Source organism: Diplotaxodon limnothrissa, linkage group LG12, assembly GCF_057381915.1.
Source record: "Diplotaxodon limnothrissa isolate DT_005_m linkage group LG12, D_limnothrissa_male_GT1.1, whole genome shotgun sequence".
NCBI lineage: Eukaryota > Metazoa > Chordata > Actinopteri > Cichliformes > Cichlidae > Diplotaxodon > Diplotaxodon limnothrissa.
The window spans coordinates 31,868,376-31,875,925 of record NC_140607.1 but is presented as its reverse complement, the minus strand read 5'-3'; positions in this window follow the sequence as shown (position 1 = coordinate 31,875,925).

Below are 7,550 nucleotides of genomic sequence, written 5' to 3'. Positions count from 1 at the left end.
TGCCCTCCATACAAAATAAAAATAAAATAAAATGGATTCTTTCTTATTCTCCATTATTTCTTATTGTGTTTTAAAGCTACAAATCACAGGAAGCACAGCAAGTACTCAAAACATTATTACATTATGATGTGTTTAAAATCTTTCTTCTTTCCTCACTCACCAATTTTTCTCATAAACCCAGAGAGGATAGAGAATCTTACCTGTTGTCTTGTCCACGTATGAAGCTGAATATGTGTTTGCACCTGGTGATGTGATATGTCCACAGCTGCTGATCTCCTGTTCTCTGCTCTCTTCACAAAGCCAGTGACACCTGAGCAGCCGACGCCTTTGGCACATAGTCCCCGTCACCTGACATTGGTACCTCATATATCATTAATCGCCTCTGACCTTTGCTTTTCGCATTGACTGCCTGTGCTATTGTTTAAGTCTTTTCTTTTCTTTTCTTTTCTTTTTTTTACCAACCAATTAGAAAATGTAAATTGAGGAGACTGAACACAGATTCATAACCGTGAATCACTGTCACGGACCCAGTTCCAGGGATTCGGGGTCCGTGAGCAGTGTGGACTACTATTGTAGTTATTATTATTATTATTATTATTATTATTATTATTATTATTATTATTATTATTATTATTGTGGTTGTTGTTATTATGGTTGTGTCTGCTGTCCTGTTTTTCCGTGTTGGTGTACTGTCAGGTGTTTAGGGGTGTGTGCTTGTGTATGTGAGGGTGCGGTCGTGGCAGGCACTTTTAGGCCTGGTGGGTGTGGCCCTGCCAGCTGACCGGTCCCACCCAGGAATCCACACACACCTGGCGCCGATCAAGCCTCGTCAGAGGAGCTTCAAAACAGTGTGGCTGAGAGCTCCTCGACACTGGATCGTTGAGTGACTTCCCGTCAGTCTTAAGTGTATTGTGCAAGGTTAGTGCAAGTCTACTGTTAGGTTTTGTACTCACGGCTGCCTTTGGTATGCGTGTTTCCTCAGGAGGAATTGTGGCGACCAGGAGGCAGCACACGGACAGTACACAGGGAACGGAGACAGAGCACGGAGCACGGGATAAAGGAGAAGACACGGAACGGGAGTTGGGATCGCACGGGGGGATTTATTGTTGTTCGGATTGTCACCACTGTAAATAAACACTGTTGCACTGTAGAGTCCTGCATTTTGGGTCCTCCTTTCCCCACATCCCCACGGTCTGCCAGCGAGACCGTGACAATCACTGCCACTGATTTCAAAAAAACATTTCCACAATTTGTCATGAGCAATTTTTAACAAATTTGCTGCAAACAAAAATGAAGTATGTTACCACAAATGCTCCATCCCGCATCAACTAGTGAAACTAGGTGATCTCTTCATTACACGTTCTGCACTTGGCATTCTTTGAAAAAGGGCTGCACTTGTGTTTTTTAGCAAATGCAGTCTGGTTCTTGCACAGAGACCTCCGGGGTGGAAGGGGATAGAATGATTGTTACAGCAACTTTTACTGGAATAGGATTTTAATCAAACTTCTCGGCAACTTTTTTTTAAAAACTGATGCCACAATTTTCTGTACTTGTACTTAAAAAAACAGTTAGCAAAGAAAAAGGAAGTGATGATAAACCGCAAACATGATAGAGCTCAAAACATAACCAACACACATATCAGCTTATTCTGGAGCTTGTAACCAAATTACATGGTTCATTAGCAGCGGCACCAGCTGTCATAAAGAGCAATGTGAACTCAGTAAGCATCACTCATTCGCAACAATTTTAACAAAAATGGACAAAATTTCAAAAGAAAATAATAAATTGCTTCAGAACGAAATTGTGATTATTCAAATGTCACATCACCTATTATTAAATCTGTCTTAAACGATTGTGAAGGTGCCCAAATGAGCAGTGAATAGTCATCCTTGCCATGAAGTCTTTTCAGTAGAAGTGTTCATTACATACTTTTTATTACACATTAATTCCCAAAGTATTCATTACAATTCACTTTAAGCTTATATAAGGCTTTGTGAGGCAGTCTGATAATCAGTGAAAGTGATCTTTCAGACTTCCACCGTTTCACTGGAATAGGATATCAGTCCTTTTTGCCCGTTTGTACTATAGATAAGGTTTTTGGAGCAACAAGGAATATGGTGATAAAAGACCCAGCTTTGCAAGATGCTCACTTAATTTTTAAACTCAGTCTGCATTAGCCTCAAATGACCTTCAGATAAACTTTTTTGTGTGTATTTTTTCACTGAATCAAAGGCTACAGACTTTATCCACTTACAGTTAAGACACATCAGACTCATTAGAAACAGATCTTTAAGACACTGGTGTTGCCAAGAGGAATAATTTCAGCAAGTAAAAATAATATTTCAATGTTTGTTGTTGTTTCAAAGCACATTAAAAAAAGAAAAAAAAAAGAAAAATTATTATTTAAATCAACACATTCTGGTTTATTAGTGCCATTTAAGTTATAAATGTTAGCAGTGGCTTAAGAAACATACTAATGAAATATGAAGGGTTGTGTGAGACAGTCACACATGTGAACATCATCTATCCAGATGTAAAGCACAATTAAAAATTAACTGAAATTTAAAAGTTTTGTCAGAGACCTTCTACATGTATGTCTCCTTTCATCAGTTCACCAGAGACTGTAGGCATTCCCATCATGCACTGTTATTGTTATATAACAGTCATTTTCCTGATGTTTGCCCATAAAGACCTGCTCATTCTCTCGTCATCTCTGCTCTGTGAGATGTCTGAATGGTTGCACTGTGCGCACGCCTCAGCTCTCTCAAAAAGCCCGATCTGCCAAGCGAACACTGGCTCCACGCAGTTTCTTATGTGCCGTGGCACATTCAAAGGGCCCCCGGAGGCCACCAGGCTCCGTCTGCCTGCTGGATCCATTACATTCATAAACTGATAGGAGGTCTGACCGTATTTGGCTTGGCAGTCCAGCATTTGCTTCCTACCATGTTCACTGAAGCAATGTGTCAGTTTATTGTGGGTTCGCCGCACACCTCCGCCCTCCAGCATCCACGATGTGATGCATTATGTGAGTGGTGCTCTGCAGAGGGAGTAATTTGTCACTTTTTTTCTGCTCAGCACCTTTTGAGAGTCAAGATTTGTAAAAGTCATCAGTGGTCAGTGTGGAAATATAAGTTGCCGCTGTGAATACGTTGAAGTGAGGCCAAATTGATTGCTGATGTTGGCGTTCATAAGCTGTGTTAGAGCCATACATCACTGCATTTTATATACAGCTTATGTAATATCCTGCTGTCAGGGGACAGGTTGCATTACTCAATATTTATTCTGCTTCTCTTCGTGAGAACCAAAGAGCTAGAATATATTTAATTTCCCTCTTGTATACTTCCTCTTGTATATTTTGTGACTATATAAAGATGCAGAGGCATAAAACAGAGGATGTTGTTGACCTAAGTGCCCCTACGTTTTGCACTTTGCATGCATGGAATGACCTCCATAAGTATCAACAAAAAAACAAACAAGCATATAATGCACTGTCTTTTTGCACTTTTTCTGAATTTAGAGTTTAGAGCTCCACTGATGATTCCCCTCATTTCTCATTTGCAGATTAGTGATTTTGACAGTCAGTATTTTAAAGAAATCAGTTTCAAAGCAAGCATTTTGCTTATAATTCCTGACGAATATTCTTTATCAAACAATAATTGTTACTTTTTGTAGTTCGTTGGCCTTTCACACAATATTTCCAGGTACATGTGGAAGTTATAGAAGTACCCCTGTTGGGAAATGACTGTTCTACAGATTAAGAAGGAAAGACTATGACCAGAAAGTTGTGGTTCATTCTCTAGAACAGCAGGACATATTGGGTTGGTAAGTGAAGGACCAGTATTTCCCTGCCTCATTACCACCACTGAGGTGCCTTTCAGCTTTAGGTCCCAGCGGAGTGACTGGGTCTGCTCAGTGGCCAATAGTTTCACTGGACAGATTCCAAGTCGCAATGGTGTGTATCTGTGCATGAACTGATCTTTCCCCAAAATGGAAAGAACGGCACTCAGTAATACTGTAAAAGATTTTTGTTTAAAGTAGGTATCTTCATTTGGTTCCAGAAGTCAAACTAACCCAGTGCCCCCCTTTCAAAACAACAGGGTGTTTGTATCATGTGAATTTGGCAAATATGGGTTAGAGAGTTGCAAAAGCCTTATCTTGAATAAATTGACTAGTGTGGCTGTGTGTATTACCAAAAAAAGGTAAGGTAAATCAAGAAATGCTGCATTAAGCATTTCTGCACTTTCTGAGTGTTTTTACAGACAGAAAGTGCATTGTCCCCGGTTTATTTCCATAAATAAACTGCCAAATTACTTTCAATTGAATTGAATAAAAGCATAAACATAAAACAAAGATATATCTAAGGAACGATATCTAACAAAATCTAATGATAAACTTCATCTAGCCATCAAACATCTCGGTCATTGAAGTTTCCAGATGGAAAGTTGGTCTGGAGAGAAATTGAGCTAGGTTGGGAAGTCAAGGCCTAGTATTTGTTTTTTGTTTTAATGAGTTTTGAAATTCAGAAGTTAGCTATATTTTCTTTTTTTTTATTGAACATAAATCATTTTTAATTAATTCGATCAACAAAACCTGAAATATTCTGGTGTGTAGCTGCAGGCTAGTTAATTTGGAAATGTTTAAGTTTGACAGTTTAATCTCAAAAGGCTGGGGCATGTAGTGTTTATGCGCAGAGTTTATTTTGTGATTTACTCATTTATCTTGTGATACTCTTTAAAATGCTTGCACAGCTCTTTAAATCAGACTTATATAAGGCTGTGGTGTCTTGTAACTCAGTGCTGAATGGGTCAAACGTTATGCATGAAAAAATAACAAAGCTTCCTTTGTTCATTTGTCTTAATTTTCTCTTGATACACATTCTTTTGTTTTTTAATGAAGGACACATTGCGACAGGAGACTTCCAACAATCTTTGTTATTAATCATAATTTACACAATTCTCAATAATTGTTTATGAAGAAACGTTGGTTCGTTCATCTTAATGTTTCAAATTTCGCTCTCAGAGCGTCTTCCTTTGACATATGTGTTAGTTGTGCAATTTGTTTTGGGACAGTAGACTTTGATTTTATATGTTAGAAAACACATTTACGTATTGAGCCGAGTAAGAAACAAACATCAGCTTCCATAATGTCATGTCAGTGTTTTACCACTTGAGGGCGCAAGAAGACCACATCACCCCCTACGCTGCCATTATTGTTTATGGGAAAAAGAGGGCTGGCAGCTCTGTTTGAGGCTCCCTCAGTGGTCTGTTGTTCCTTTGTGGCTAATTACCTCCTTCTTTCTGAACTGCTGCGTCATCTGTTCCTGCTGACAGAAAAAAAAAACGAAGTTATGGCTGATTACTGTGTCCCCTATTCTTACAGTTTCCACAAAACACTGGAGCTGAAGCTCGCTCTGCTGTTGTCGCCAGGCAGTCTGAAATGAAACAGTTTGCTGTCTGTTTGTAATCCTGCATCAAATTTCACTTGATGGTTAAACGAATTTACTACCATTAAACAGCAGTAGTGTACAGTAGATCACACAGAGGGATGATCGGAAAGAAAATTACCAGAGTGGAGAAGCAGCACTTATTGCACACTATGCTTATCGCACACTCACTGATTTCAGGCTGCAGGAATTAACCCCGCCATGCCAGAGCAGAGACATATACATACAAATATATCCACATTGCTTTTTCCAGTGTTGCAGGGGTCGTTTGCTGACAGGTGACCTCTATCCCGTAAACTCTTGGTATGGCATGAGTGTGTTATAACACACATATGTACAGACAATTATTAAGGACTCAGCAAAGTGATGATTTTATAATGGATTAATTGTGTTGCAACTATCAGTATAGTTGATTTCTGACAAGTAAAACCTGCTACATTTGACAAGCGCTGCACTGGATTTAGCAACACATCTATAACCATTAACCATCAGAGTTTCAACAGCATTCTGAGGTAGGCTTGGACACTGAGTCCACATGGACTAGTTCCACACCTCCACTGCTGAGGCGGTTGCACAGAGCAGCAGCTGCATAGTGTTCGGTGGCAATCCCCAAACCAATAAAAACACTTCAACTAGTTTTTATCATTGATACACAGATTTTTCGCTTTTTACATGGTCACCTTCATCAATCACCTATAGGATGAGCGTCTCAGGAATTTCTGTCTACAACAATAATGATTGAGCCTCTATTACAGAGTTTCAAAATGGGACCTTATGTGATACCACCCATCCGGGATCCTAACTTAACACAACATCTATGTACTGTGTCAGTGAATGGCACGAGTGGCCTGTCCCATCTGTGCAGAGCAGCAGGGGTGCCAGAGCTGGTCCCAGCTGGAAACTAGCATAGCCATGTGGCAAGCTGGCATCTTCTTGACAGGGACATGGAGCAGACCACACGTAAGAGCCCTGCTAGAAAAAAATTGAAATAATGTAACCTTAATGTTGCCAAATAAAATCAATGTTATGCTCCATTATTCAATCAACATTATAAACACCTTGAAAGGAAGGAACGATTTCAATTTTCTGTCTGCTCTGTGGGAAGTTGTTGTATGAAAGCTCTAATGGCATTGTGGTCACTAGAGTTCTCTTACATTTTGATTCAAATTTTGACAGTTTCGAACAGTTGAAAACTCACTGATAACAATAAAATAAAATAATAATTGATTCATGAGGTTTGAGTATGTTTTATAATAGATTTGTATTTTTAAAGTCTACAGTTAGACTTTCTGGCTCTACAACAATGTCATTTCCTTTTTCTCACTTGTTACTTAGCAAATTCGAAGCTTCTCAGAAAAATGCAGCCTGCAGATTGTAATCAGCTACTTGAACAAACAACCTTTGGGGACAATTTTTATGGATAGATAATCACCTTTTAAAGGATGAGGATTCTGGGTGTGAACCTGGGTGCACCGTGCATCTGTGTCTTTTTCTTTGTGAATGTGTTTGTGCCTGTCAGTAAACTAAATGTGTTAGTTTTAGGAAACTGGTCATGTCCGTGGTATTGCTGAGATAGAATCTCCCCAAACAACAATGTGTGGATATGGAGAAAAGGCTTTATATTATTTGTCCTTTGTAATAGTTTGTCTTGTATGTATGCTGTCCTTATCTCTTCAGAAACCTTATCATTGAGTTTTACCATTTGTGACATGCGCAAAACCTTTACTGATCAATCCACATGTGGATTTGAGGTCATTATATGCTTAATTGTCTCTGTTATTCAATTTTACTACTGTTTTTGCCTCCTTACATCAGCAATATGCATGTGTCTGGGATAATGTGCTGTAGATAAAACTGAATTACCAATCAAAAACACCAACAACAGCAACAATAACACCAGCACCAAGGAAGTATGCAAGAAATAGATTTTATTGTACTTAAATGCAAATCTGAGTTGGAATTCCAGTAGTGCTGCAACACTGCATTACTTCCATCCAGTACAGAATGGCTCAGTGATTATGTTACTGCTGTGCATTTGACCTTAGTTTCCAAGATACCTGAGAAGCCACTATGGTACAACTTACTATCCAATGGCACAAGAGGACAA